Source organism: Ipomoea nil, unplaced genomic scaffold, assembly GCF_001879475.1.
Source record: "Ipomoea nil cultivar Tokyo-kokei standard unplaced genomic scaffold, Asagao_1.1 scaffold2151, whole genome shotgun sequence".
Taxonomy (NCBI): domain Eukaryota; kingdom Viridiplantae; phylum Streptophyta; class Magnoliopsida; order Solanales; family Convolvulaceae; genus Ipomoea; species Ipomoea nil.
In genome coordinates, this window is record NW_017618579.1 from 253,499 (window position 1) to 274,653 (window position 21,155).

The 21,155-nt window shown below is 35.9% G+C and overlaps 7 non-coding genes across 7 annotated transcripts; all 7 read right to left on the reverse strand.

Moving 5' to 3' along the window:
• Nucleotides 1-7,429: 7,429 nt before the first annotated feature.
• TRNAK-CUU lies at nucleotides 7,430-7,502 on the reverse strand. Its single transcript has one exon. It is a non-coding gene; the product is annotated as a tRNA-Lys (tRNA).
• A 1,192-nt stretch (nucleotides 7,503-8,694) lies between these two features.
• On the reverse strand, nucleotides 8,695-8,767 carry TRNAK-CUU. The gene has a single exon. It is a non-coding gene; the product is annotated as a tRNA-Lys (tRNA).
• Nucleotides 8,768-11,241: 2,474 nt separating this feature from the next.
• Nucleotides 11,242-11,314, reverse strand: TRNAK-CUU. Its single transcript has one exon. It is a non-coding gene; the product is annotated as a tRNA-Lys (tRNA).
• Nucleotides 11,315-13,787: 2,473 nt separating this feature from the next.
• TRNAK-CUU lies at nucleotides 13,788-13,860 on the reverse strand. The gene has a single exon. It is a non-coding gene; the product is annotated as a tRNA-Lys (tRNA).
• A 3,751-nt stretch (nucleotides 13,861-17,611) lies between these two features.
• TRNAK-CUU lies at nucleotides 17,612-17,683 on the reverse strand. Its single transcript has one exon. It is a non-coding gene; the product is annotated as a tRNA-Lys (tRNA).
• A 1,188-nt stretch (nucleotides 17,684-18,871) lies between these two features.
• TRNAK-CUU lies at nucleotides 18,872-18,944 on the reverse strand. Its single transcript has one exon. It is a non-coding gene; the product is annotated as a tRNA-Lys (tRNA).
• Nucleotides 18,945-20,145: 1,201 nt separating this feature from the next.
• Nucleotides 20,146-20,218, reverse strand: TRNAK-CUU. Its single transcript has one exon. It is a non-coding gene; the product is annotated as a tRNA-Lys (tRNA).
• Nucleotides 20,219-21,155: the final 937 nt, after the last annotated feature.

Genomic DNA, 21,155 nt, shown 5'->3' on the forward strand with positions numbered 1-21,155 from the left:
TAATCCTGGTTTTAAATCTAGAGTTTCCTAAGTATATATCTTCCTGCTTCAAAATGGTTTTCCTATATCTATGTATATATATATTTACCTATATTGTATTTTAACGCGTTAGAGTGGGTTACCAGCATCATTCGCTGAACAGATATATTTGGCTTTAAGGCGCAGATGATTAGCTACCGGAGCACGCTAGGGGACCTCGGCCTAGATAGTTAGTCTTTCCTTTCGGCCTGCGTGCCTTGATGATGTAATGACATTATTTGAAGATAGATAGTTAGAATAGCCTGTGCATCTGAGTTCTCCAGCTCAGATGTGGCATAACACCCCAGACCTTATGTTTAAATTACTCCATTTGGGATTTATTTAATAGAATTGCTTTCATATTATAAGATTGAAGAGTTTTAAAATTTCGGGGTGTTACAACAACGAACATATACTGTTGGAAAAATATATTAAAATGGCATATTAAGTGGGTATTTTGTGGTACAAGTATCAGTGTGGTCCAGTTTCGGTTTGGGTCGGTTCAAAGTGGATTCGAGTTCTACGAAGTGAGACGAAGAGATTGATATATTGTACGCTCAAAACGGATAATCAGTGAATGAGATATTGATTCTACAAGTAGACCAATTTGAGTTGGAAAAGTGAAGGGCAAAAGCTAGGGAGTAGCTTTTGTCCCACATTCGTTTGGGAAGTGGATTTGCACCACTATTTATACAAGAGCTCTTCTAAGGCATCTTAAATTGTAAAGCATAGAGGCTCTATCTCCCGTGTTGGAGGGGTGTGCAAATCAAATCTCAATCTGAGTCTAAGAAGGTCTGAACTCGTGTTGGGATACATTAATTTAACCCCATCACTAATCACACAATTCATAATTCATATGGTGCTATTCCCTTATTTTGTTGGATTATTATTGGGTTTTTCCAACAAAATATTCAACAATTGGAAAAGTAGGGATACCCTATTGTAACCCCATCACTAATCAAACACTTCTTGTGGTGCTATTCCCTTATTTTGTAGGGGATTACTATTGGGTTTTACCAACGAAATGTCCCACAATTCGACAAGTTGGGATACCCTATTATAACCCCATCACTGATCACACACTTCACATGGTCTATTCCCTTATTTTTTAGGAGCGGCATGACACCAAAATTGTGGAGTAATTGTGCATTCACCCACCCTGGGGCTCAAACCGAGGACCACAAGGTTAAGAGCCTTGCGCTCTACCAACTGAGCTAGACGGGCAAGTAGTTGTTCATATTTAATATTGGTATTACAATCGAGGCTACAATTATTGAAAATTAATTTACAAGTTACACAATTGAATGAGAGATGGCTTTATGAATAATATACTGATTAAATTTGTTGATAAACATTTGTTTTAAAATAATTCAATATTTTTAAAATACAAAAAGACACATTAAACTATTGTAAAATTAATAATTTTATTAATGAAAACAATTTATATTGAGTGTTTAAATTGCGATGCATATCTTAAAAGATAATAGTTGAATAACTTATTGACCTACTAAATTATCAATGCTTATATTGCAGAGTCATGGATCATGATTAAGATAAACAATTTATTAGTTTGTTTTTAGTATTTAAGTTTGTTTGAGAGTGGAAGTCTAGAAATATTTATATCGGAGGAAACCGCCGAACATATAATGCTGGAAAAAAAATATTAAAATGGCATATTAAGTGGCTATTTTGTGGTAAAAGTATCTGTGTGGTCCAGTTTCGATTTGGGTCGGTTCAAAGTGGATTCGGTTTCTACGTAGTGAGAAGAAGAGATTGATATATTGTAGCTCAAAACGAATAATCGGTGAATGAGATATTGATTCTACAAGTAGACAAATTTGAGTTGGAAAAGTGAAGGGAAAAAGCTTGGGAGTAGCTTTTGTCCCACATTGGTTTTGGTAGTGGATTTGCACCACTATTTATACAAGAGCTCTTCTAAGGCTTTTTGAATTCTATAGCATAGAGGCTCTGTCTCTTTCACCAAAAAAAAAATAAAAAATAGAGGCTCTGTCTCCCGCGTTGGAGGGGGATGCAAATCAAATCCCAATCTGAGTCTAAGAAGGTCTGAACTCGTGTAGGGATAATTAGTATAACCCCATCACTAATCACACAATTCATGTGGTGCTATTCCCTTATTTTGTAGGATTATTATTGGGTTTTAGCAACGAAATATCCATCAATTGGAAAAGTAGTCATTCCTTTATTTTGTAGGGGATTATTATTAGGTTTTAACAACGAAATGTCCCACAATTGGACAAGTAGGGATAACCCTATTATAACCCCATCACTAATCACACACTTCACGTGGTCTATTCCCTTATTTCGTAGGAGCGGCATGCCACCAAAATGGTGGAGTAATTGTGCATTCGCCCTCCCTGGGGCTCAAACCCAGGACCACAAGGTTAAGAGTCTTGCGCTCTACCAACTGAGCTAGACAGGCAAGTATTTGTTCATATTTAATATTGGTATTACAATCGAGGCTACAATTATTGAAAATTTATTTACAAGTTACACAAATGAATGAGAGATGGCTTTATGAATAATATACTGATTAAATTTGTTGATAAACATGTGTTTTAAAATTATACAATATTATCAAAATACAAAAAGACACATTAAACTGTTCTAAAATTAATAATTTTATTAATGAAAACAATTTATATTGAGAGTTAAAATTGCGATGCATATCTTAAAAGATAATAGTTGAATAACATATTGACCAACTAAATTATCAATGCTTATATTGCGGAATCATGGATCATGATTACTTAGTAAGATAAACAATTTATTAGTTTGTTTTTACAAATTAAGTTGGAAAAAAATATGTTTCGATTTGGAAAAAAAATATAATGATGGAAAAAAAATATTAAAATGACATATTAAGTGGCTATTTTGTGGTAAAAGTATCAGTGTGATCCAGTTTCGATTTGGGTCGGTTCAAAGTGGATTCGGGTTCTACGTAGTGAGATGAAGAGATTGATATATTGCACGCTCAAAACGGAAAATCTGTGAATGAGAGATTGATTCTACAAGTAGACGAATTTGAGTTGGAAAAGTGAAGGGAAATAGCTAGGGAGTAGCTTTTGTCCCACATTCGTTTGGGAAGTGGATTTGCACCACTATTTATACAAGAGCTCTTCTAAGGCTTCTTAAATTTTAAAGCATAGAGGCTCTATCTCCCGCGTGGGAGGGGGTGCAAATCAAATCCCAATCTGAGTCTAAGTAGGTATGAACTCGTGTAGGGAAACCTTAATTTAACCCCATCACTAATCACACAATTCATGTGGTGCTATTCCCTTATTTTGTTGGATTATTATTGGGTTTTACAAAAAAAATATTCAACAATTGGAAAAGTAGGGATACCCTATTATAACCCCATCACTATAATCAAACACTTCTTATGGTGCTATTCCCGTATTTTGTACGATAACCACATCACTAATCACGCAATTCTTGTGGTGCTATTCCCTTATTTTGTAGGGGATTATTATTGGGTTTTACCAACGGAATGTCCCACAATTCGACAAGTTGGGATACCCTATTATAACCCCATCACTGATCACACACTTCACGTTGTCTATTCCCTTATTTTGTAGGAGCGGCATGCCACCAAAATGGTGGAGTAATTGTGCATTCGCCCCCCCTGGGGCTTGGACCCAGGATCACCAGGTTAAGAGCTTTGCGTTTTACCAACTGAGCTAGACAGGCAAGTAGTTTTACATATTTAATATTGGCATTACAATCGAGGCTACAATTATTGAAAATTTATTTACAAGTTGCACAATTGAATGAGAGATGGCTTTATGAATAATATACTGATTAAATTTGTTGATAAGCATGTGTTTTAAAATTGTACAATATTTTTAAAATATAAAAAGATACATTAAACTGTCGTAAAATTAATAATTTTATTAATGAACACAATTTATATTGAGTGTTTAAATTGCAATGCATATCTTAAAAGATAATAGTTGAATAACATATTGACCTACTAAATTATCAATGCTTATATAGCGGAGTCATGGATCATGATTACTTGGTAAGATAAACAATTTACAAGTTTGTTTTTAGTATTTAAGTTTGTTTGAGAGTGGAAGTCTAGAAATATTTATATCGGAGGAAACCACGAACATTTAATGCTGGAAAAAATATATTAAAATGGCATATTAAGTGGCTATTTTGTGGTAAAAGTATCAGTGTGGTCCAGTTTCGATTTGGGTCGGTTCAAAGTGGATTCGGGTTCTTTGTAGTGAGACGAAAAGATTGATATATTGTACGCTCGAAACAGATAATCGGTGAATGAGATATTGATTCTCAAAGTAGACCAATTTGAGTTGGAAACGTGAAGGGAAAAAGCTTGGGAGTAGCTTTTGTCCCACATTGGTTTGGGAAGTGGATTTGCACCACTATTTGTACAAGAGTTCTTCTAAAGCTTCTTGATTTGTATAGCATAGAGGCTCTCTCTCCCACGTAGGAGGGGTGTGCAAATCAAAACCCAATATGAGTATATGAAGGTTTGAACTCGTGTAGGCATACCCTATTATAACCCCATCTGTGACACCCCGTAATCCAAATTCAATTAAGGGATTCATTAAGTAATTAATCCTAAACCAATTGGTAATTTAATTCCTTAAATTCCTGAAAATTCAAAAGTCGGGGACTAGTAATTGAGTAGTCAACCCCAAAGTCAAAGTTGTACCTTGAGCTTTGAGAGGAGTTCCCTTGTTCCCTTACACCTCTTCATGTTAGTAAGGGTATTCATGACATGCAAGCTAACATAGTAGAACACCCTCATTTCTCTCCTTACATATTCCAAATTCTAGCTCTACCTTCTCTCTAAAAAGGTAGATAGCTTTTCTTCCAAGCCAAGTCAAAGCTTTGTCAAATCTTCAAGAGTTGTCTCCAAGATTCTACCTTTCATACATTTGGGCATCTAGGAGGGTAAGATCTATGTTCATCTTGTGTTTTTAGTGTTTTCTTAGGTGTCTTTTCTTAAAGATGGAATCTTTATGATCTTTTGGTGTGTTCTTGAAGTGGGTTTGGAAGGTGAGCCTTATTAGAAGCTTGGTGAAGTGTTAAGTGAAGGTTTTTGTCTACAAGAGGTAACCCATGCTCTACAAAATCTATTTTGCTTACCTATATGATGATTTCTTGGATTCTACATGTGATTTGCTATGAAATGTGAGTGTTTATGCATTGTCTTGTGAAAATGCATATCTAGAGCTTGTGTTTAGGGTTCTTGTATGCCATTGCTTGGATATTCCTTTGATTCAAGTCATTTTGTTGTATTTGGTGAGTTTTGGCATGTTTTGGACTTGAATTTGAGCTTGGAGTTGAAAATCCTCGAAGGGATTATTTTGGGCACAGGTACGTACCTGCGGGCAGAACGACGGGTAGAGCTCCACCCGCCACCCACCCGCGGGGAACATATGGCCAGTGGGTATGTACCCGCGGGCGGAACCACGGGTGGGAGCCTACCCGTGGGTCCACCCACGGGGAACATCATGGTGGATGCTCGGGATTTATTCCCCGTGATTCTTTTGACTCGGTATTTGGTCTTTTAACTTCCCGTTGTTCTTTTGTGGAACTATTTGAGTGTCTTCTTGATGTTTCGTATGTCTAGAACTATATGGTAGGAATCCATGTAGGTTTTGATGTCTTGAATCGTGCTAAGTGTTCAACATTGTGTTTCGTTGAACCGTGATGAGTCTTTTGTGTTCTTCGGAACTACGTTTGGTTTACCCGTTTGTTAAGCATGCTAGTTCGGTGTTTAAATGCTAGCGTGTGTGTTGTTCGTACCTTCTGATTGGTTGATGATAACTTGTGTTATTCATCATTGTTGTTGTTGGACTGTGATCCATTCCTTGATTGAGTATGGTTTCATATCTTCGTTGTGATCCGTTGATTGATTCCTGTTGAGGTGTGATGTGTGTGTGGCTTTACCTGGATTGTACGATTAACGGTATGGGACACTAGTCACCAAGGTATTGCAGTGGTCCTCGTGGTGGCCATGACGTGATTATGGAGTTGTGACCTTTGTGTAAGGTTCACGTATTTCTTGGGTGGCATGTGTTGCCGTGTGTGTGATCGGTACCCTCGTGTACTATGAAATCGGTGGTTCTGTTGGAGGGACTGTTGGAGGGGGAACGACGGTTCCTGGAGGGAAAAGGTTGGACTTGGTGTACAGGGGTCCTGGAGGTAAAGGTTGGAACTAGATATAAGGTTGGGGGTAGCCATAAGGTGGGAACCCGGCTTAAGGAAGGCATATCAACTCGTGATGGGTGATGTCACGAGGACTTGTGTAGCCGTTGTTGTGAGTTCTCATCTTGTGACGTGTGTAGTCACAAAGGCATGTGTTGCCATTGGGTGTGTCCTTGTTTTCTTGTGTTATGCATGTCGGGTGTTAATCTATTGTGTGATGATAGATTATACCTTGAGCCGTCCTTGTGAGTTGTTGTTGTCCTTTGTGGTCTTGGGATGTGTTCCCTTATTCTGTTGTGAGTGCTTTGAGTCTTGTGTTGACCTTTGCTCTTGGTTTTGAACTTATATATATGTATTCCGTTTCGCAAATGACTTTACAAACATATATCTTATCTATGTATGATATTTCACATGTATTGGTGGGTTACCAGCATTATTCGCTGACCGGGCGTCGTCCCATTTCTTATTGTTGCTTTACAGGTTGGGTAGCTTTGGAGAGCGCGCTAGTGGCCTGTAGATAGATAATATCTCTTCGTTTGGTAGTTGTTGAGGCCTGTGAGCCTAAGTAGTTGATTTGTTAGACAGCTGTAGTCGTAGTATCTGCCTGTGCACCTATGTTTGTTATAGGTGTGGCATATCACCTTCCAGTTTGTTTAGTTAGCTTCCACCTTGTTTAGTCAGCTTCCGCCTTGTTTAGTCTTAATGTGTAGACTTTATCACTTTTCTAAGCTTTAATGGGTTTAAAAATTTGTTGAAAATCGGAGGTGTTACACCATCACTAATCACACACTTCATGTGGTGGTATTCCCGTATATTGTAGGATTATTATTGGGTTTTTCAAACGAAATATATCCGACAATTGGACTGCTATTCCCTTCCCTTATTTTGTAGGATTATTATTGGGTTTTTCCAACGAAATATCCGATAATTGGACAAGTATGGATACCCTATTATAACCCCATAACTAATCAAGAACTTCTTGTGGTGCTATTCCCTTATTTTGAAGGGGATTATTAATCACACACTTCATGTGGTGCTATTCCCTTATTTTGAAGGGGATTATTATTGGGTTTTGCCAACGAAATGTCCCACAATTGGACAAGTAGGGATACCCTATTATAACCCCATCACTAGTCACACACTTCACATGGTCTATTCCCTTATTTCGTAGGAGCGGCATGCCACCAAAATGGTGGAGTAATTGTGCATTCGCCCACCGTGGGGCTCGAACCCAAGACCACAAGGTTAAGAGCCTTGTGCTCTACCAACTGAGCTAGACGGGCAAGTAGTTGTTCATATTTAATATTGGTATTACAATCGAGGCTACAATTATTGAAAATTAATTTACAAGTTACACAATTGAATGAGAGATGGCTTTATGAATAATATAATGATTAAATTTGTTGATAAACATTTGTTTTAAAATTAAACAGTATTTTTAAAATACAAAAAAAAGACACATTAAACTGTCGTAAAATTAATAATTTTATTAATGAAAACAATTTATATTGAGTGTTTAAATTGCAATGCATATCTTAAAAGATAATAGTCGAATAACGTATTGACCTACTAAATTATCAATGCTTATATTGCGGAGTCATGGATCATGATTACTTAGTAAGATAAACAATTTACAAGTTTGTTTTTAGTATTTAAGTTTGTTTGAGAGTGGAAGTCTAGAAATATTTATATCGGAGGAAACCGCCGAACATATAATGCTGGAAAAAATATATTAAAATGGCATATTAAGTTGCTATTTTGTGGTAAAAGTATCAGTGTGGTCCAGTTTCAATTTGGATCGGTTCAAAGTGGATTCGGGTTCTACGTAGTGAGACGAAGAGTGATATATTGTACGCTCAAAACGGATAATCGGTGAACGAGGTATTGATTCTCAAAGTAGACCAATTTGAGTTGGAAACGTGAAGAGAAAAAGCTTGGGAGTTGCTATTGTCCCACATTGGTTTGGGAAGTGGATTTGCACCACTATTTGTACAAGAGCTCTTCTAAGGCTTCTTAATTTGAATAGCATAGAGGCTCTCTCTCTCGCGTAGGAGGGGTGTGCAAATCAAAACCCAATCTGAGTAAATGAAGGTTTGAACTTGTGTAGGGATACCCTATTATAACCCCATCACTAATCACACACTTCATGTGGTGGTATTCCCTTATATTGTAGGATTATTATTTGATTTTTCCAACGAAATATCCGACAATTGGACAAGTATGGATACCCTATTATAACCCCATCACTAATCAAGCACTTCTTGTGGTGCTATTTCCTTATTTTGTAGGATAACCACATCACTATTCCCTTATTTTGTAGGGGATTATTATTGGGTTTTACCAACGAAATGTCCCACAAATGGACAAGTAGGGATACCCTATTATAACCCCATCACTAGTCACACACTTCACATGGTCTATTCCCTTATTTTGTAGGAGCGGCATGCCACCAAAATGGTGGAGTAATTATGCATTCGCCCACCCTGGGGCTCGAACCCAGGACCACAAGGTTAAGAGCCTTGCGCTCTACCAACTGAGCTAGACGGGCAAGTAGTAGTTCATATTTAATATTGGTATTACAATCGAGGCTACAATTATTGAAAATTAATTTACAAGTTACACAATTGAATGAGAGATGGCTTTATTAATAATATACTGATTAAATTTGTTGATAAACATGAAAATTATACAATATTTTTAAAATACAAAAAGACACATTAAACTGTCGCAAAATTAATAATTTTATTAATGAAAACAATTTATATTGAGTGTTTAAATTGCAATGCATATCTTAAAAGATAATAGTCGAATAACATTTGACCTACTAAATTATCAATGCTTAAATTGCGGAGTCATGGATCATGATTACCTATTAAGATAAACAATTTACAAGTTTGTTTTTAGTATTTAAGTTTGTTTGAGAGTGGAAGTCTAGAAATCTTTATATCGGAGGAAACCGGCGAACATATAATGCTGGAAATAATATATTAAAATGGCATATTAAGTGGCTATTTTGTGGTAAAAGTATCAGTGTGGTCCAGTTTCGATTTGGGTCGGTTCAAAGTGGATTTGGGTTCTACGTAGTGAGACGAAGAGATTGATATATTGTACGCTCAAAACGGATAATCGGTGAATGAGATATTGATTCTCAATGTAGACCAATTTGAGTTGGAAACGTGAAGGGAAAAAGCTTGGGAATAGCTTTAGTCCCACATTGGTTTGGGAAGTGGATTTGCACCACTATTTGTACAATAGCTCTTCTAAGGCTTCTTGATTTGTATAGCATAGAGGCTCTCTCTCCCGCGTAGGAGGGGTGTGCAAATCAAAACCCAATCTGAGTAAATGAAGGTTTGAACTTGTGTAGGGATACCCTATTATAACCCCATAACTAATCACACACTTCATGTGGTGGTATTCCCTTATTTTGTAGGATTATTATTGGATTTTTCCAACGAAATATCTGACAATTGGAAAAGTATGGATACCCTATTATAACCCCATCACTAATCAAGCACTTCTTGTGGTGCTATTCCCTTGTTTTGTAGGATAACCACATCACTAATCACACACTTCTTGTGGTGCTATTCCCTTATTTTGTAGGGGATTATTATTGGGTTTTACCAACGAAATGTCCCAGAATTGGACAAGTAGGGATACCCTATTATAACCCCATCAATAGAGACACACTTTACATGGTCTATTCCCTTATTTTGTAGGAGCGGCATGCCACCAAAATGGTGGAATAATTGTGCATTTGCCCACCCTAGGGCTCAAACCCAGGACCACAAGGTTAAGAGCCTTGCGCTCTGCCAACTGAGCTAGACGGGCAAGTAGTTGTTCATATTTAATATTGGTATTACAATCGAGGCTACAATTATAGAAAATTTATTTACAAGTTACACAATTGAATGAGAGATGGCTTTATGAATAATATAATGATTAAATTTGTTGATAAACATTTGTTTTAAAATTAAACAGTATTTTTAAAATACAAAAAAATGACACATTAAACTGTCGCAAAATTAATAATTTTATTAATGAAAACAATTTATATTGAGTGTTTAAATTGCAATGCATATCTTAAAAGATAATAGTCGAATAACATATTGACCTACTAAATTATCAATGCTTATATTGCGGAGTCATGGATCATGATTACTTAGTAAGATAAACAATTTACAAGTTTGTTTTTAGTATTTAAGTTTGTTTGAGAGTGGAAGTCTAGAAATATTTATATCGGAGGAAACCGCCGAACATATAATGCTGGAAAAAATATATTAAAATGGCATATTAAGTTGCTATTTTGTGGTAAAAGTATCAGTGTGGTCCAGTTTCGATTTGGGTCGGTTCAAAGTGGATTTGGGTTCTACGTAGTGAGACGAAGAGTGATATATTGTACGCTCAAAACGGATAATCGGTGAATGAGATATTGATTCTCAAAGTAGACCAATTTGAGTTGGAAACGTGAAGAGAAAAAGCTTGGGAGTTGCTATTGTCCCACATTGGTTTGGGAAGTGGATTTGCACCACTATTTGTACAAGAGCTCTTCTAAGGCTTCTTAATTTGTATAGCATAGAGGCTCTCTCTCTCGCGTAGGAGGGGTGTGCAAATCAAAACCCAATCTGAGTAAATGAAGGTTTGAACTTGTGTAGGGATACCCTATTATAACCCCATCACTAATCACACACTTCATGTGGTGGTATTCCCTTATATTGTAGGATTATTATTTGATTTTTCCAACGAAATATCCGACAATTGGACAAGTATGGATACCCTATTATAACCCCATCACTAATCAAGCACTTCTTGTGGTGCTATTTCCTTATTTTGTAGGATAACCACATCACTATTCCCTTATTTTGTAGGGGATTATTATTGGGTTTTACCAACGAAATGTCCCACAAATGGACAAGTAGGGATACCCCCTATTATAACCCCATCACAAGTCACACACTTCACATGGTCTATTCCCTTATTTTGTAGGAGCGGCATGCCACCAAAATGGTGGAGTAATTATGCATTCGCCCACCCTGGGGCTCGAACCCAGGACCACAAGGTTAAGAGCCTTGCGCTCTACCAACTGAGCTAGACGAGCAAGTAGTAGTTCATATTTAATATTGGTATTACAATCGAGGCTACAATTATTGAAAATTAATTTACAAGTTACACAATTGAATGAGAGATGGCTTTATTAATAATATACTGATTAAATTTGTTGATAAACTTGAAAATTATACAATATTTTTAAAATACAAAAAGACACATTAAACTGTCGCAAAATTAATAATTTTATTAATGAAAACAATTTATATTGAGTGTTTAAATTGCAATGCATATCTTAAAAGATAATAGTCGAATAACATTTGACCTACTAAATTATCAATGCTTAAATTGCGGAGTCATGGATCATGATTACCTATTAAGATAAAAAATTTACAAGTTTGTTTTTAGTATTTAAGTTTGTTTGAGAGTGGAAGTCTAGAAATATTTATATCGGAGGAAACCGGCGAACATATAATGCTGGAAAAAATATATTAAAATGGCATATTAAGTGGCTATTTTTTGGTAAAAGTATCAGTGTGGTCCAGTTTCGATTTGGGTCGGTTCAAAGTAGATTCGGGTTTTACGTAGTGAGACGAAGAGATTGATATATTGTACGCTCAAAACGGATAATCGGTGAATGAGATATTGATTCTCAATGTAGACCAATTTGAGTTGGAAACGTGAAGGGAAAAAGCTTGGGAGTAGCTTTAGTCCCACATTGGTTTGGGAAGTGGATTTGCACCACTATTTGTACAATAGCTCTTCTAAGGCTTCTTGATTTGTATAGCATAGAGGCTCTCTCTCCCGCGTAGGAGGGGTGTGCAAATCAAAACCCAATCTGAGTAAATGAAGGTTTGAACTTGTGTAGGGATACCCTATTATAACCCCATAACTAATCACACACTTCATGTGGTGGTATTCCCTTATTTTGTAGGATTATTATTGGATTTTTCCAACGAAATATCTGACAATTAGATAAGTATGGATACCCTATTATAACCCCATCACTAATCAAGCACTTCTTGTGGTGCTATTCCCTTGTTTTGTAGGATAACCACATCACTAATCACACACTTCTTGTGGTGCTATTCCCTTATTTTGTAGGGGATTATTATTGTGTTTTACCAACGAAATGTCCCAGAATTGGACAAGTAGGGATATCCTATTATAACCCCATCAATAGAGACACACTTTACATGGTCTATTCCCTTATTTTGTAGGAGCGGCATGCCACCAAAATGGTGGAATAATTGTGCATTTGCCCACCCTAGGGCTCAAACCCAGGACCACAAAGTTAAGAGCCTTGCGCTCTACCAACTGAGCTAGACGGGCAAGTAGTTGTTCATATTTAATATTGGTATTACAATCGAGGCTACAATTATAGAAAATTTATTTACAAGTTACACAATTGAATGAGAGATGGCTTTATGAATAATATAATGATTAAATTTGTTGATAAACATTTGTTTTAAAATTAAACATTATTTTTAAAATACAAAAAAAAGACACATTAAACTGTCGTAAAATTAATAATTTTATTAATGAAAACAATTTATATTGAGTGTTTAAATTGCAATGCATATCTTAAAAGATAATAGTCGAATAACATATTGACCTACTAAATTATCAATGCTTATATTGCGGAGTCATGGATCATGATTACTTAGTAAGATAAACAATTTACAAGTTTGTTTTTAGTATTTAAGTTTGTTTGAGAGTGGAAGTCTAGAAATATTTATATCGGAGGAAACCGCCGAACATATAATGCTGGAAAAAATATATTAAAATGGCATATTAAGTTGCTATTTTGTGGTAAAAGTATCAGTGTGGTCCAGTTTCGATTTGGGTCGGTTCAAAGTGGATTCGGGTTCTACGTAGTGAGACGAAGAGTGATATATTGTACGCTCAAAACGGATAATCGGTGAATGAGATATTGATTCTCAAAGTAGACCAATTTGAGTTGGAAACGTGAAGAGAAAAAGCTTGGGAGTTGCTATTGTCCCACATTGGTTTGGGAAGTGGATTTGCACCACTATTTGTACAAGAGCTCTTCTAAGGCTTCTTAATTTGTATAGCATAGAGGCTCTCTCTCTCGCGTAGGAGGGGTGTTCAAATCAAAACCCAATCTGAGTAAAATGAAGGTTTGAACTTGTGTAGGGATACCCTATTATAACCCCATCACTAATCACACACTTCATGTGGTGGTATTCCCTTATATTGTAGGATTATTATTTGATTTTTCCAACGAAATATCCGACAATTGGACAAGTATGGATACCCTATTATAACCCCATCACTAATCAAGCACTTCTTGTGGTGCTATTTCCTTATTTTGTAGGATAACCACATCACTATTCCCTTATTTTGTAGGGGATTATTATTGGGTTTTACCAACGAAATGTCCCACAAATGGACAAGTAGGGTTACCCTATTATAACCCCATCACTAGTCACACACTTCACATGGTCTATTCCCTTATTTTGTAGGAGCGGCATGCCACCAAAATGGTGGAGTAATTATGCATTCGCCCACCCTTGGGCTCGAACCAAGGACCACAAGGTTAAGAGCCTTGCGCTCCACCAATTGAGCTAGACGGGCAAGTAGTAGTTCATATTTAATATTGGTATTACAATCGAGGCTACAATTATTGAAAATTAATTTACAAGTTACACAATTGAATGTGAGATGGCTTTATTAATAAAATACTGATTAAATTTGTTGATAAACATGAAAATTATACAATATTTTTAAAATACAAAAAGACACATTAAACTGTCGCAAAATTAATAATTTTATTAATGAAAACAATTTATATTGAGTGTTTAAATTGCAATGCATATCTTAAAAGATAATAGTCGAATAACATTTGACCTACTAAATTATCAATGCTTAAATTGCGGAGTCATGGATCATGATTACCTATTAAGATAAACAATTTACAAGTTTGTTTTTAGTATTTAAGTTTGTTTGAGAGTGGAAGTCTAGGAAATATTTATATCGGAAGAAACCGCCGAACATATAATGCTGGAAAAATATATTAAAATGGCATATTAAGTGGCTATTTTATGGTAAAAGTATCAGTGTGGTCCAGTTTCGATTTGGGTCGGTTCATAGTGGATTCGGGTTCTACGTAGTGAGACGAAGAGATTGATATATTGTACGCTCAAAACGGATAATCGGTGAATGAGATATTGATTCTCAATGTAGACCAATTTGAGTTGGAAACGTGAAGGGAAAAAGCTTGGGAGTAGCTTTAGTCCCACATTGGTTTGGGAAGTGGATTTGCACCACTATTTGTACAATAGCTCTTCTAAGGCTTCTTGATTTGTATAGCATAGAGGCTCTCTCTCCCGCGTAGGAGGGGTGTGCAAATCAAAACCCAATCTGAGTAAATGAAGGTTTGAACTTGTGTAGGGATACCCTATTATAACCCCATAACTAATCACACACTTCATGTGGTGGTATTCCCTTATTTTGTAGGATTATTATTGGATTTTTCCAACGAAATATCTGACAATTGGAAAAGTATGGATACCCTATTATAACCCCATCACTAATCAAGCACTTCTTGTGGTGCTATTCCCTTGTTTTGTAGGATAACCACATCACTAATCACACACTTCTTGTGGTGCTATTCCCTTATTTTGTAGGGGATTATTATTGGGTTTTACCAAGAAATGTCCCAGAATTGGACAAGTAGGGATACCCTATTATAACCCCATCAATAGAGACACACTTTACATGGTCTATTCCCTTATTTTGTAGGAGCGGCATGCCACCAAAATGGTGGAATAATTGTGCATTTGCCGACCCTAGGGCTCAAACCCAGGACCACAAGGTTAAGAGCCTTGCGCTCTGCCAACTGAGCTAGACGGGCAAGTAGTTGTTCATATTTAATATTGGTATTACAATCGAGGCTACAATTATAGAAAATTTATTTACAAGTTACCAATTGAATGAGAGATGGCTTTATGAATAATATAATGATTAAATTTGTTGATAAACATTTGTTTTAAAATTAAACAGTATTTTTAAAATACAAAAAAAAGACACCATTAAACTGTCGTAAAATTAATAATTTTATTAATGAAAACAATTTATATTGAGTGTTTAAATTGCAATGCATATCTTAAAAGATAATAGTCGAATAACATATTGACCTACTAAATTATCAATGCTTATATTGCGGAGTCATGGATCATGATTACTTAGTAAGATAAACAATTTACAAGTTTGTTTTTAGTATTTAAGTTTGTTTGAGAGTGGAAGTCTAGAAATATTTATATCGGAGGAAACCGCCGAACATATAATGCTGGAAAAAATATATTAAAATGGCATATTAAGTTGCTATTTTGTGGTAAAAGTATCAGTGTGGTCCAGTTTCGATTTGGGTCGGTTCAAAGTGGATTCCGGGTTCTACGTAGTGAGACGAAGAGTGATATATTGTACGCTCAAAACGGATAATCGGTGAATGAGATATTGATTCTCAAAGTAGACCAATTTGAGTTGGAAACGTGAAGAGAAAAAGCTTGGGAGTTGCTATTGTCCCACATTGGTTTGGGAAGTGGATTTGCACCACTATTTGTACAAGAGCTCTTCTAAGGCTTCTTAATTTGTATAGCATAGAGGCTCTCTCTCTCGCGTAGGAGGGGTGTGCAAATCAAAAACCCAATCTGAGTAAATGAAGGTTTGAACTTGTGTAGGGATACCCTATTATAACCCCATCACTAATCACACACTTCATGTGGTGGTATTCCCTTATATTGTAGGATTATTATTTGATTTTTCCAACGAAATATCCGACAATTGGACAAGTATGGATACCCTATTATAACCCCATCACTAATCAAGCACTTCTTGTGGTGCTATTTCCTTATTTTGTAGGATAACCACATCACTATTCCCTTATTTTGTAGGGGATTATTATTGGGGTTTTACCAACGAAATGTCCCACAAATGGACAAGTAGGGATACCCCCTATTATAACCCATCACTAGTCACACACTTCACATGGTCTATTCCCTTATTTTGTAGGAGCGGCATGCCACCAAATGGTGGAGTAATTATGCATTCGCCCACCCTGGGGTTGAACCCAGGACCACAAGGTTAAGAGCCTTGCGCTCTACAACTGAGCTAGACGAGCAAGTAGTAGTTCATTATTTAATATTGGTATTACAATCGAGGCTACAATTATTGAAAATTAATTTACAAGTTACACAATTGAATGAGAGATGGCTTTATTAATAATATACTGATTAAATTTGTTGATAAACATGAAAATTATACAATATTTTTTAAAATACAAAAGACACATTAAACTGTCGCAAAATTAATAATTTTATTAATGAAAACAATTTATATTGAGTGTTTAAATTGCAATGCATATCTTAAAAGATAATAGTCGAATAACATTTGACCTACTAAATTATCAATGCTTAAATTGCGGAGTCATGGATCATGATTACCTATTAAGATAAACAATTTACAAGTTTGTTTTAGTATTTAAGTTTGTTTGAGAGTGGAAGTCTAGAAATATTTATATCGGAGGAAACCGGCGAACATATAATGCTGGGAAAAAATATATTAAAATGGCATATTAAGTGGCTATTTTGTGGTAAAGTATCAGTGTGGTCCAGTTTCGATTTGGGGTCGATTCAAAGTGGATTCGGGTTTACGTAGTGAGACGAAGAGATTGATATATTGTACGCTCAAAACGGATAATCGGTGAATGAGATATTGATTCTCAATGATAGACCAATTTGAGTTGGAAACGTGAAGGGAAAAAGCTTGGGAGTAGCTTTAGTCCCACATTGGTTTGGGAAGTGGATTTGCACCACTATTTGTACAATAGCTCTTCTAAGGCTTCTTGATTTGTTATAGCATAGAGGCTCTCTCTCCCGCGTAGGAGGGGTGTGCAAATCAAAACCCAATCTGAGTAAATGAAGGTTTGAACTTGTGTAGGGATACCCTATTATAACCCATAACTAATCACACACTTCATGTGGTGGTATTCCCTTATTTTGTAGGATTATTATTGGATTTTTCCAACGAAATATCTGACAATTGGAAAAGTATGGATACCCTATTATAACCCATCACTAATCAAGCACTTCTTGTGGTGCTATTCCCTTGTTTTGTAGGATAACCACATCACTAATCACACACTTCTTGTTGTGCTATTCCTTATTTTGTAGGGATTATTATTGGGTTTTACCAAAGAAATGTCCCAGAATTGGACAAGTAGGGATACCCTATTATAACCCCCATCAATAGAAACACACTTTACATGGTCTATTCCCTTATTTTGTAGGAGCGGCATGCCACCAAAATGGTGGAATAATTGTGCATTTGCCCACCCTGGGCTCAAACCCAGGACCACAAGGTTAAGAGCCTTGCGCTCTACCAACTGAGCTAGACGGGCAAGTAGTTGTTCATATTTAATATTGGTATTACAATCGAGGCTACAATTATGAAAATTTATTTACAAGTTACACAATTGAATGAGAGATGGCTTTATGAATAATATACTGATTAAATTTGTTGATAAACATTTGTTTTAAAATTAAACAGTATTTTTAAAATACAAAAAAAGACACATTAAACTGTCGTAAAATTAATAATTTTATTAATGAAAACAATTTATATTGAGTGTTTAAATTGCAATGCATATCTTAAAAGATAATAGTCGAATAACATATTGACCTACTAAATTATCAATGCTTATATTGCGGAGTCATGGATCATGATTACTTAGTAAGATAAACAATTTACAAGTTTGTTTTTAGTATTTAAGTTTGTTTGAGAGTGGAAGTCTAGAAATATTTATATCGGAGGAAACCGCCGAACATATAATGCTGGAAAAAATATATTAAAATGGCATATTAAGTTGCTATTTTGTGGTAAAAGTATCAGTGTGGTCCAGTTTCGATTTGGGTCGGTTCAAAGTGGATTCGGGTTCTACGTAGTGAGACGAAGAGTGATATATTGTACGCTCAAAACGGATAATCGGTGAATGAGATATTGATTCTCAAAGTAGACCAATTTGAGTTGGAAACGTGAAGAGAAAAAGCTTGGGAGTTGCTATTGTCCCACATTGGTTTGGGAAGTGGATTTGCACCACTATTTGTACAAGAGCTCTTCTAAGGCTTCTTAATTTGTATAGCATAGAGGCTCTCTCTCTCGCGTAGGAGGGGTGTGCAAATCAAAACCCAATCTGAGTAAATGAAGGTTTGAACTTGTGTAGGGATACCCTATTATAACCCCATCACTAATCACACACTTCATGTGGTGGTATTCCCTTATTTGTAGGATTATTATTTGATTTTTCCAACGAAATATCCGACAATTGGACAAGTATGGATACCCTATTATAACCCCATCACTAATCAAGCACTTCTTGTGGTGCTATTTCCTTATTTTGTAGGATAACCACATCACTATTCCCTTATTTTGTAGGGGATTATTATTGGTTTTACCAACGAAATGTCCCACAATTGGACAAGTAGGGATACCCTATTATAACCCCATCACTAGTCACACACTTCACATGGTCTATTCCCTTATTTTGTAGGAGCGGCATGCCACCAAAATGGTGGAGTAATTATGCATTCGCCCACCCTGGGGCTCGAACCCAGGACCACAAGGTTAAGAGCCTTGCGCTCTACCAACTGAGCTAGACGGGCAAGTAGTAGTTCATATTTAATATTGGTATTACAATCGAGGCTACAATTATTGAAAATTAATTTACAAGTTACACAATTGAATGAGAGATGGCTTTATTAATAATATACTGATTAAATTTGTTGATAAACATGAAAATTATACAATATTTTTAAAATACAAAAAGACACATTAAACTGTCAAAATTAATAATTTTATTAATGAAAACAATTTATATTGAGTGTTTAAATTGCAATGCATATCTTAAAAGATAATAGTCGAATAACATATTGACCTACTAAATTATCAATGCTTATATTGCGGAGTCATGGATCATGATTACCTATTAAGATAAACAATTTACAAGTTTGTTTTTAGTATTTAAGTTTGTTTGAGAGTGGAAGTCTAGAATATTTATATCGGAGGAAACCGCCGAACATATAATGCTGGAAAAAATATATTAAAATGGCATATTAAGTGGCTATTTTGTGGTAAAAGTATCAGTGTGGTCCAGTTTCGATTTGGGTCGGTTCAAAGTGGATTCGGGTTCTACGTAGTGAGACGAAGAGATTGATATATATGTACGCTCAAAACGGATAATCGGTGAATGAGATATTGATTCTCAAAGTAGACCAATTTGAGTTGGAAACGTGAAGGGAAAAAGTTTGGAGTAGCTTTTGTCCCACATTGGTTTGGGAAGTGGATTTGCACCACTATTTGTACAAGAGCTCTTCTAAGGCTTCTTGATTTGTATAGCATAGAGGCTCTCTCTCCCGCGTAGGAGGGGTGTGCAAATCAAAACCCAATCTGAGTAAATGAAGGTTTGAACTTGTGTAGGGATACCCTATTATAACCCCATCACTAATCACACACTTCATGTGGTGGTATTCCCTTATTTTGTAGGATTATTATTGGATTTTTCCAACGAAATATCGACAATTGGAAAAGTATGGATACCCTATTATAACCCCATCACTAATCAAGCACTTCTTGTGGTGCTATTCCCTTTTTTGTAGGATAACCACATCACTAATCACACACTTCTTGTGGTGCTATTCCCTTATTTTGTAGGGATTATTATTGGGTTTTACCAACGAAATGTCCCAGAATTGGACAAGTAGGGATACCCTATTATAACCCATCAATAGAGACACACTTTACATGGTCTATTCCCTTATTTTGTAGGAGCGGCATGCCACCAAAATGGTGGAATAATTGTGCATTCGCCCACCCTAGGGCTCGAACCCAGGACCACAAGGTTAAGAGCCTTGCGCTCTACCAACTGAGCTAGACGGGCAAGTAGTTGTTCATATTTAATATTGGTATTACAATCGAGGCTACAATTATTGAAAATTTATTTACAAGTTACACAATTGAATGAGAGATGGCTTTATGAATAATATACTGATTAAATTTGTTGATAAACATGTGTTTTAAAATTATACATATTTTTAAAATACAAAAAGACACATTAAACTGTCGTAAAATTAATAATTTTATTAATGAAAACAATTTATATTGAGTGTTTAAATTGCAATGCATATCTTAAAAGATAATAGTCGAATAACATATTGACCTACTAAATTATCAATGCTTATATTGCGGAGTCATGGATCATGATTACTTAGTAAGATAAACAATTTACAAGTTTTGTTTTTTGTATTTAAGTTGTTTGAGAGTGGAAGTCTAGAAATATTTATATCGGAGGAAACGCCGAACATATAATGCTGGAAAAAATATATTAAAATGGCATATTAAGTGGCTATTTGTGGTAAAAGTATCAGTGTGGTCCAGTTTCGATTTGGGTCGGTTCAAAGTGGATTCGGGTTCTACGTAGTGAGACGAAGAGTGATATATTGTACGCTCAAAACGGATAATCGTGAATGAGATATTGATTCTCAAAGTAGACCAATTTGAGTTGGAAACGTGAAGAGAAAAAGCTTGGGAGTAGCTTTGTCCCACATTGGTTTGGGAAGTGGATTTGCACCACTATTTGTACAAGAGCTCTTCTAAGGCTTCTTGATTTGTATAGCATAGAGGCTCTCTCTCTCGCGTAGGAGGGGTGTGCAAATCAAAACCCAATCTGAGTAAATGAAGGTTTGAACTTGTGTAGGATACCTATTATAACCCATCACTAATCACACACTTCATGTGGTGGTATTCCTTATTTGTAGGATTATTATTTGATTTTCCAACGAAATATCGACAATTGGACAAGTATGGATACCCTATTA